This window comes from Arachis ipaensis, chromosome B6 (assembly GCF_059453495.1).
Source record: "Arachis ipaensis isolate K30076 ecotype BB chromosome B6, ASM5945349v1, whole genome shotgun sequence".
NCBI lineage: Eukaryota > Viridiplantae > Streptophyta > Magnoliopsida > Fabales > Fabaceae > Arachis > Arachis ipaensis.
This window is the reverse complement of record NC_142441.1, coordinates 37,764,632-37,774,466: the sequence shown is the minus strand read 5'-3', so window position 1 is coordinate 37,774,466 and position 9,835 is coordinate 37,764,632. Positions and strand designations below refer to the sequence as shown.

Below are 9,835 nucleotides of genomic sequence, written 5' to 3'. Positions count from 1 at the left end.
TCAAAAATTCATGCATTCATAGTGTTCTTCATGATCTTCAAGTTGTTCTTGGTAAGTCTTCTTGTTTGATCTTTGCATTTGCATGTTTTGTGTCTTTTCTTATTTTTCATATGCATTCTTGAATTCTTAGTGTCTAAGCATTAAAGAATTCTAAGTTTGGTGTCTTGCATGTTTTCTTTGCATTAAAGATTTTTCAAAATTGTGTCTTTTATGTTCATTTTGACATTCAAAGTGTTCTTGGTGTTCATCTTGACATTCATAGCATTCTTGCATGCATTCACATGTTTTGATCTAAAAATTTCATGCATTGCATCATTTTAGTGTTTTTCATAAAAATTCAAAAAAAAAAAATCAAAAAAATATCTTTTCCTTTTTCTCTCATCAAATTCGAAAATTTGAGTTGACTTTTTCAAAAATTTTTAAAATCAAGTTGTTTCTTATGAGTCAAATCAAATTTTCAATTTGAAAATCTTATCTTTTTCAAAATCTTTTTCAAAAATAAAATCTTTTTCAAAATTCTTGGTTATTTTCGAAAATTCCAAAAATATTTTTCAAAAATCTTTTTCTTAATTTTATATCAAATTTTCGAAAATAACATAATCAATTAATGTTTTGATTCAAAAATTTGAAGTTTGTTACTTGCTTGTTAAGAAAGATTCAAACTTTAAGTTCTAGAATCATATCTTGTGATTTCTTATGAATCAAGTCATTAATTGAGATTTTAAAAATCAAATATTTTTCAAAACTAATTTCTAAAATATCTTCTTATCTTACCTTTTTCAAAAAGTTGGTTTCTAACCTCCTAACTTCTTATCTTTTCAAAATTTGTTTCAACTAACTAACTAACTTTTTGTTTGTTTCTTAACTTTTTCAAAACTACCTCACTAACTCTTTTTCAAAAATAATTTTTGAAAATTCTCTTCTCCCTCATCTCCTTCTATTTGTTTATTCATCTACTAACATCTCTCCCTCATTAAAAAAAAAAGGGGGGGATCTCTATTATTATTATTTTTCTGTGCCCTCTTCTTTGTCATATGAGCAGGAGCAAAGACAAGAATATTCTTGTTGAAGCAGATCCAGAACCTGTAAGGACTCTAAAGAGAAAATTAAAAGAAGGTGAATTACAACAAACCAGCAAGCAACTGTCTGAAATTTTCAAACAGAAAGAGGAGATGGCAGCCGAAAATAATAATAATGCAAGGAGAATGCTTGGTGACTTTACTGCACCAAATTCCAATTTACATGGAAGAAGCATCTCCATTCCTGCCATTGGAGCAAACAACTTTGAGCTGAAACCTCAATTAGTTTCTCTGATGCAGCAGAACTGCAAGTTTCATGGACTTCCATCTGAAGATCCTTTTCAGTTCTTAACTGAATTCTTACAGATATGTGATACTGTAAAGACTAATGGAGTAGATCCTGAAGTCTACAGGCTCATGCTTTTCCCTTTTACAGTAAGAGACAGAGCTAGACTCTGGTTGGATTCTCAACCTAAGGATAGCCTGAACTCGTGGGATAAGCTGGTCAAGGCTTTCTTAGCCAAGTTCTTTCCTCCTCAAAAGCTTAGTAAGATTAGAGTGGACGTTCAGACCTTCAGACAGAAGGAAGGTGAATCCCTCTATGAAGCTTGGGAGAGATACAAAGGACTGACCAAAAAGTGTCCTACTGACATGCTTTCAGAATGGACCATCTTGGATATCTTCTATGATGGTCTGTCTGACTTAGCTAAAATGTCATTGGATACTTCTGCAGGTGGATCCATTCACCTAAAGAAAACGCCTGCAGAAGCTCAAGAACTCATTGACATGGTTGCTAATAACCAGTTCATGTACACTTCTGAGAGGAATCCTGTGAGTAATGGGACGCCTATGAAGAAGGGAGTTCTTGAAGTTGATACTCTGAATGCCATATTGGCTCAGAACAAAATATTGACTTAGCAAGTCAATATGATTTCTCAGAGTCTGAATGGAATGCAAGCTGCATCCAACAGTACTCAAGAGGCTTCTCCTGAAGAAGAAGCTTATGATCCTGAGAACCCTGCAATAGCAGAGGTGAATTACTTAGGTGAACCTTATGGAAACACCTATAACTCATCATGGAGAAATCATCCAAATTTCTCATGGAAGGATCAAAAGCCTCAACAAGGCTTTAATAATGGTGGAAGAAACAGGTTTAGCAATAGCAAGCCTTTTCCATCATCCACTCAGCAACAGACAGAGAATTCTGAGCAGAATCCATCTAGCTTAGCAAATTTAGTCTCTGATCTATCTAAGGCCACTGAGAGTTTCATGAATGAAACAAGGTCTTCCATTAGAAATTTGGAAGCACAAGTGGGCCAGCTGAGTAAAAGGATCACTGAAATCCCTCCCAGTACTCTCCCAAGCAATACAGAAGAGAATCCAAAAGGAGAGTGCAAGGCCATTGACATAAGCAAAATGGCCGAACCCAAAGAGGGAGAGGAGGACGTGAATCCCAAGAAGGAAGACCTCCTGGGACGTCCAGTGACCAATAAGGAGCTTCCCTTTGAGGAACCAAAGGACTCTGAGGCTCATCTAGAGACCATAGAGATTCCATTGAACCTCCTTATGCCCTTCATGAGCTCTGATGAGTATTCCTCTTCTGAAGAGAATGAGGATGTTACTGAAGAGCAAACTGCCAAGTTTCTTGGTGCAATCATGAAGTTGAATGCCAAATTATTTGGTAATGAGACTTGGGAAGTTGAACCTCCCTTGTTCATCAATGAACTAAGTGATCTGGATCAACTGACATTGCCTCAGAAGAGACAGGATCCTGGAAAGTTCATAATACCTTGTACTATAGGCACCATGATCTTTAAGGCTCTGTGTGATCTTGGTTCAGGGATAAACCTCATGCCCCTCTCTGTAATAGAGAAACTGGGAATCTATGGGGTGCAAGCTGCTAAAATCTCATTAGAGATGGCAGACAATTCAAGAAAACAGGCATATGGACAAGTAGAGGACGTATTAGTAAAGGTTGAAGGCCTTTACATCCCTGCTGATTTCATAGTCCTAGATACTGGAAAGGAAGAAGATGAATCCATCATCCTAGGAAGACCTTTCCTAGCCACAGCAAAAGCTGTGATTGATGTGGACAGAGGAGAATTAATCCTTCAACTGAATGAGGACAACCTTGTGTTTACAACTCAAGGATCTCTCTCTGCATCCATGGAGAGGAAGCATAAAAAGCTTCTCTCAAAACAGAGTCAACCAGAGCCCCCACAGTCAAACTCTAAGTTTGGTGTTGGGAGGCCACAACCAAACTCTAAGTTTGGTGTTGAACTCCCATATCCAAACTCTAAGTTTGGTGTTGGAGAGTCTCAACAAAGCTCTGCACATCTGTGAGGCTCCATGAGAGCCCACTGTCAAGCTATTGACATTAAAGAAGCGCTTGTTGGGAGGCAACCCAATTTTTATTTATCTAACTATATTTTTCTTAGTTATATGTCTTTATAGGTTCATGATCATGTGGAGTCACAAAATAAATATAAAAATTGAAAACGGAATCAAAAACAGCAGAAGAAAAATCACACCCTGGAGGAAGCACCTGCCTGGCATTCAACGCCAGAACAGAGCATGGTTCTGGTGCTGAACGCCCAAAATGGGCAGCATCCTGGCGCTGAACGCCCAGAACAAGCATGGTTCTGGCGTTCAACGCCATAAATGGCAACAAATGGGCGTTGAACGCCCAAAATGGGCACCAACCTGGCGCTGAACGCCCAGAGTTGTCTGCAAGGGCATTTTTACATGCCTAAATGGGTGCATGGATGTAAATCTTTGACACCTCCGGATCTGTGGACACCACAGGATCACCTCAAGATCTGTGGACACCACAGGATCATCTCAGGATCTGTGGACCCCACAGGATCCCCACCTTCCTTCATCATAATCCTAGTTTTTTTTTCCACATCTTCTTCTTCATCTATTCCTTCTTCTTTTGCTCGAGGGCGAGCAACATTCTAAGTTTGGTGTGGTAAAGCAATTATGTAAAGGATCTATAGCTCAGTGGTAGAACATGTGGCTGCAAATCAAGAGATCCCTGAGATACCTCAGGGGATGCACTTCCCTCCACATAATCATTGGAAGCAACTGAGGATAGAAATACCAAAAATCACTAGGAATCAAGCCACAAAGGCAAGGAAGAGACATAGAAGAGCTCAAAAACATCATTGAAACGCCATCATCACTAAGGTGGATTCATTCCTTGCTCTTATTTCTTCTGTTTTTCGTTTTCTATGTTATGTGCTTATCTATGTTTGTGTCTTCATTACATGATCATTAGTAGTTAGTAACTATGTCTTAAAGATATGAATGTCCTATGAATCCATCACCTCTCTTAAATGAAAAATATTTTAATTCAAAAGAACAAGAAGTACAAGAGTTTTGAACTTATCCTTGAACTTAGCTTAATTATATTGATGTGGTGACAATGCTTCTTATTTTCTGAATGAATGCTTGAACAGTGCATATGTCTTTTGAAGTTGTTGTTTAAGAATGTTAAATATGTTGGCTCTTGAAAGAATGATGACTAGGAGACATGTTATTTGATAATCTGAAAAATCATAAAAATGATTCTTGAAGCAAGAAAAAGCAGCAAAGAACAAAGCAGCAAAGAACAAAGCTTGCAGAAAAAAAAATAGGCGAAAAAAAAAAGCAAGCAGAAAAAGCCAAAAGCTCTTAAAACCAAGAGGCAAGAGCAAAAAGCCAATAACCCTTAAAACCAAAAAGCAAGGGCAAATAAAAAGGATCCCAAGGCTTTGAGCATCAGTGGATAGGAGGGCCTAAAGGAATAAAATCCTGGTCTAAGCGGCTAAACCAAGCTGTCCCTAACCATGTGCTTGTGGCGTGTAGGTGTCAAGTGAAAACTTGAGACTAAGCGGTTAAAGTCAAGGTCCAAAGCAAAAAAAGAGTGTGCTTAAGAACCCTGGACACCTCTAATTGGGGACTTTAGCAAAGCTGAGTCACAATCTGAAAAGGTTCACCCAATTATGTGTCTGTGGCATTTATGTATCCGGTGGTAATACTGGAAAACAAAGTGCTTAGGGCCACGGCCAAGACTCATAAAAAAGCTGTGTTCAAGAATTATCATACTGAACTAGGAGAGTCAATAACACTATCTGAACTCTGAGTTCCTATAAATGCCAATCATTCTGAACCTCCATGGATAAAGTGAGATGCCAAAACTATTCGAGAGGCAAAAAGCTATAAGTCCCGCTCATTTAATTGGAGCTATGTTTCATTGATAGTTTGGAATTTATAGTATATTCTCTTCTTTTTATCCTATTTGACTTTCAGTTGCTTGGGGACAAGCAACAATTTAAGTTTGGTGTTGTGATGAGCAGATAATTTATACGCTTTTTGGCATTGTTTTTAGTATGTTTTTAGTAGGATCTAGTTACTTTTAGGGATGTTTTCATTAGTTTTTATGTTAAATTCATATTTCTGGAATTTACTATGAGTTTGTGTGTTTTTCTGTGATTTCAGGTATTTTCTGGCTGAAATTGAGGGACTTGAGCAGAAATCAGATTCAGAGGTTGAAGAAGGACTGCTGATGCTGTTGGATTCTGACCTCCTTGCACTCAAAGTGGATTTTCTGGAGCTACAGAACTCGAAATGGCGCGCTTCCAATTGCGTTGGAAAGTAGACATCCAGGGCTTTCCAGAAATATATAAAAGTTCATACTTTGGCGAAGAATAGATGACGCAAACTGGCGTTCAACGCCAGCTTTCTGCCCAAATCTGGCGTCCAGCGCCAGAAAAGGAGCCAAAACCAGAGTTGAACGCCCAAACTGGCACAAAAGCTGGCGTTCAACTCCAAGGAGGACCTCTACACGTGCAACACTCAAAGCTCAGCCCAAGCACACACCAAGTGGGCCCCGGAAGTGGATTTATGCATCAATTACTTACTTCTGTAAACCCTAGTAGCTAGTTTATTATAAATAGGACCTTTTACTAGTCTTTTGACCATCTTTGGATCCTGGATTGTATTCTGATCCTGTGATCACGTTTAGGGGGCTGGCCATCTCGGCCATGCCTGGACCTTTCACTTATGTAATTTTAACGGTAGAGTTTCTACACTCCATAGATTAAGGTGTGGAGCTCTGCTGTTCCTCAAAGATTAATGCAAAGTACTACTGTTTTCTATTCAATTCATCTTATTTCGCTTCTAAGATACTCATTCGTACTTCAATCTGAATGTGATGAACGTGACAATCATCATCATTCCCTATGAACGCGTGCCTGACAACCACTTCTGTTCTACCTTCGACTGAATGATTATCTCTTAGATCTCCTAACCATAATCTTCGTGGCGTAAGCTAGAATGATGGCGGCATTCAAGAGAATCCGGAAGGTCTAAACCTTGTCTGTGGTATTCCGAGTAGGATTCAATGAATGAATGACTGTGACGAGCTCCAAACTCGCGATTGCTGGGCGTTAGTGACAAACGCAAAAGGATAGTAAATCCTATTCCAGCATGATCGAGAACCGACAGATGAATAGCCGTGCCGTGACAGGGTGCGTTGACCATTTTCACTGAGAGGATCAGATGAAGCCATTGACAAGGGTGATGCCTCCAGACGATTAGCCGTGCCGTGACAGGGCATTGGATCATTTTCCCGAGAGATGACCGAAAGTAGCCATTGACAGTGGTGATGTATCGCATAAAGCCAGCCATGGAAAGGAGTAAGACTGATTTGATAAAGATAGCAGGAAAGCAGAGGTTCAGAGGAACGAAAGCATCTCCATTCGCTTATCTGAAATTCTCACCAATGAATTACATAAGTATTTCTATCCCTATTCTATTAATTATTATTCGAAAACACCATTATCAATTTATATCTGCCTAACTGAGATTTGCAAGGTGACCATAGCTTGCTTCATACCGACAATCTCCGTGGGATTCGACCCTTACTCACGTAAGGTATTACTTGGACGACCCAGTGCACTTGCTGGTCAGTTACACGGAGTTGTGAACCGTGGTTTTGGCATCATGTTTTTGGCGCCATTTCCAGGGAAAGAAAGAGCAACGAACTTTACATAATTAAAGTGTAATCACGATTCCGTGTACCACTCTGTCTTCTGAATTTCTGCTTTCCTACTGTCTTCTTCTTCACGCACGCAAGGCTCCTTCCATGGCAAGCTGTATGTTGGTGGATCACCGTTGTCAATGGCTACCATCCGTCCTCTTATTGAAAATGGTCTAAATGCGCTGTCACCGCACGGCTAATCATCTGTCGGTTCTCACTCATGTTAGAATAAGATCCATTGATCCTTTTGCGTCTGTCACTACGCCCAGCACTCGCAAGTTTGAAGCTCGTCACATTCATCCCTTTCCAGATCCTACTCGGAATACCATAGAAAATGTTTAGACTTTTCGGATCTCAGGAATAGTCGCCAATAATTCTAGCCTTTACCACGAAGGTTCCAATCTTAGATTAGAAACCCAAGAGATACACATTCAAGCTTGATTGCATGTAGAACAGAAGTGGTTGTCAGGCACGCGTTCATAGGTGAGAATGATGATGAGTGTCACGGATCATCACATTCATCAGGTTGAAGTGCGAATGAATATCTTAGAATAGAAACAAGCGTGATTGAATTGAAAACAATAGTAATTGCATTAATCCATCGAAAATATCTATGAAGATCAGTCTTAATTAGATGAGCGGGGCTCTTAGCTTTTTACTTCTGAAGAGTTTTGGCATCTCACTTTATCCTTTGAAGTTTAGAATGATTGGCATCTATAGGAACTCAGAATTCAGATAGTGTTATTGATTCTCCTAGTACAGTATGTTGATTCTTGAACACAGTTACTTTATGAGTCTTGGCCGTGGCCCTAAGCACTTTGTTTTCCAGTATTACCACCGGATACATAAATGCCACAGACACATAACTGGGTGAACCTTTTCAGATTGTGACTTAGCTTGCTAGAGTCCCCAATTAGAGGTGTCCAGAGCTCTTAAGCACACTCTTTTGCTTTGGACCACGATTTTAACCGCTCAGTCTTAAGCTTTTCACTTGATACCTTCACGCCACAAGCACATGGTTAAGGAAAGCTTGGTTTAGCCGCTTAGGCCAGGATTTTATTCCTTTAGGCCCTCCTATCCATTAATGCTCAAAGCCTTGGGCCCTTTTTACCCTTGCCTTTTGGTTTAAAGGGCTATTGGCTTTTTCTGCTTGCTTTTTCTTTTTTTTCTCTTCTTTTTTTTCGCCATATTTTTTTTATTTTTTTATTTTATTTATTTATTTTTTTCACTATTTTTTCTTGCTTCAAGAATCAATTTTATGATATTTCATATTATCAATGACATTTCTCCTTTTTCATTATTCTTTCAAGAGCCAACAATTTTGATATTCATAAACAACAATATCAAAAATATGCACTGTTCAAGTATTCATTCAGAAAACAAAAGTATTGCCACTACATCAAAATAATTAAACTATTTTAAAATTCGAAATTCATGTACTTCTTTTTCTTTTTCAGAAAACATTCTTTCATTTAAGAGAGGTGAAGGATTCATAGGACATTTATAACTTTAAAGCATAGGCACTAGACACTAATGATCATGTAATAAAGACACAAACATAGATAAACATAAAGCATAGAAAATCAAAAAACAGAAAAATAAGAACAAGGAAATTAAAGAACGGTCCACCTTAGTGATGGCGGCTTGTCTTCCTCTTGAAGATCTTATGAAGTGCTTTAGCTCCTCTATGTCTCTTCCTTGCCTTTGTTGCTTCTCTCCCATGGCCTTTTAGTCCTCTCTAATTTCATGGAGGATAGCGGAATGCTCTTGTTGAAGTCCATGAGTGGGCTCTCTTGTTTGCTCCATCCTTTTTTTAATGATGGGCTTTTGAGATGAATCTCTCCATCTCCCATGACTCGGAGGTGGAAGCTTTTACCATTCCTTTCCTCTTTCTAGAGGTTTTTCCGGTATTAGGTGCCATAAATGGTTATGGAAACACAAAAAGCAATGCTTTTTCCACACCAAACTTAGAAGGATTGCTCGTTCTCGAGCAAAAGAAGAAAGAAGGGAGGAGAAGAAGAAGAAAATGGAGGAGATTGAGAGGTGTGAGTGGTTAAGAGGTGATGGGAAAGGGTGTTATTAGAATGTGTGAAGAAGAGAGAGATTGAGTTGAGGTAGGTGGGGATCATGTGGGGTCCACAGATCTTGAGGTACCAAGGATTTCTCATCCCTGCACCATTCTGGCATGTAAACGCCCTTTTGAGTACCAATCCTGGCGTTAAACGCCAGGTTGCTACCCATTTCTGGCATTTAACGCCAGCTTTTCTTCCCTTTCTGGCGTTAAACGCCAGTCTGGTGTCCATTTCTGGCGTTAAACGCCCAGAATGGTGCCAGACTGGGCGTTTAACGCCCATTTTGCTACCCTTACTGGCGTTTAAACGCCAGTAAGCTCATCCTTCAGGGTGTGCTATTTCTAATGCTGTTTTTGAATTTGCTTTGATTTTTGCAGTTGTTTTTGTGACTCCACATGATCATCAACCTAAAGAAAACATAAAATAACAATGAAAAATAGAAAATTAACATAGGTAAATAAAAATTGGGTTGCCTCCTAGTAAGCGCTTCTTTAATGTCAATAGCTTGACTTTTTACTGAGCTTTAGTCTAGTCTCAGTTTTGAGCATTCTTGCTCAACATCGCTTTTGAGATAGTGTTTGATTCTCTGTCCATTAACAATGAACTTTTTGTTAGAGTCAATATCCTGAAGCTCTACATATCCATATGGTGACACGCTTGTAATCACATATAGTCCCCTCCACCGGAATTTTAATTTCCCAGGGAACAATCTGAGCTTA

At 39.0% G+C, this 9,835-nt stretch overlaps 1 non-coding gene across 1 annotated transcript; it reads right to left on the bottom strand.

Moving 5' to 3' along the window:
- Positions 1 to 1,568: 1,568 nt before the first annotated feature.
- LOC148555183 (small nucleolar RNA R71) lies at positions 1,569 to 1,675 on the bottom strand. The gene has a single exon (XR_015887205.1). It is a non-coding gene; the product is annotated as a small nucleolar RNA R71 (small nucleolar RNA).
- Between the last annotated feature and the right edge of the window lie 8,160 nt (positions 1,676 to 9,835).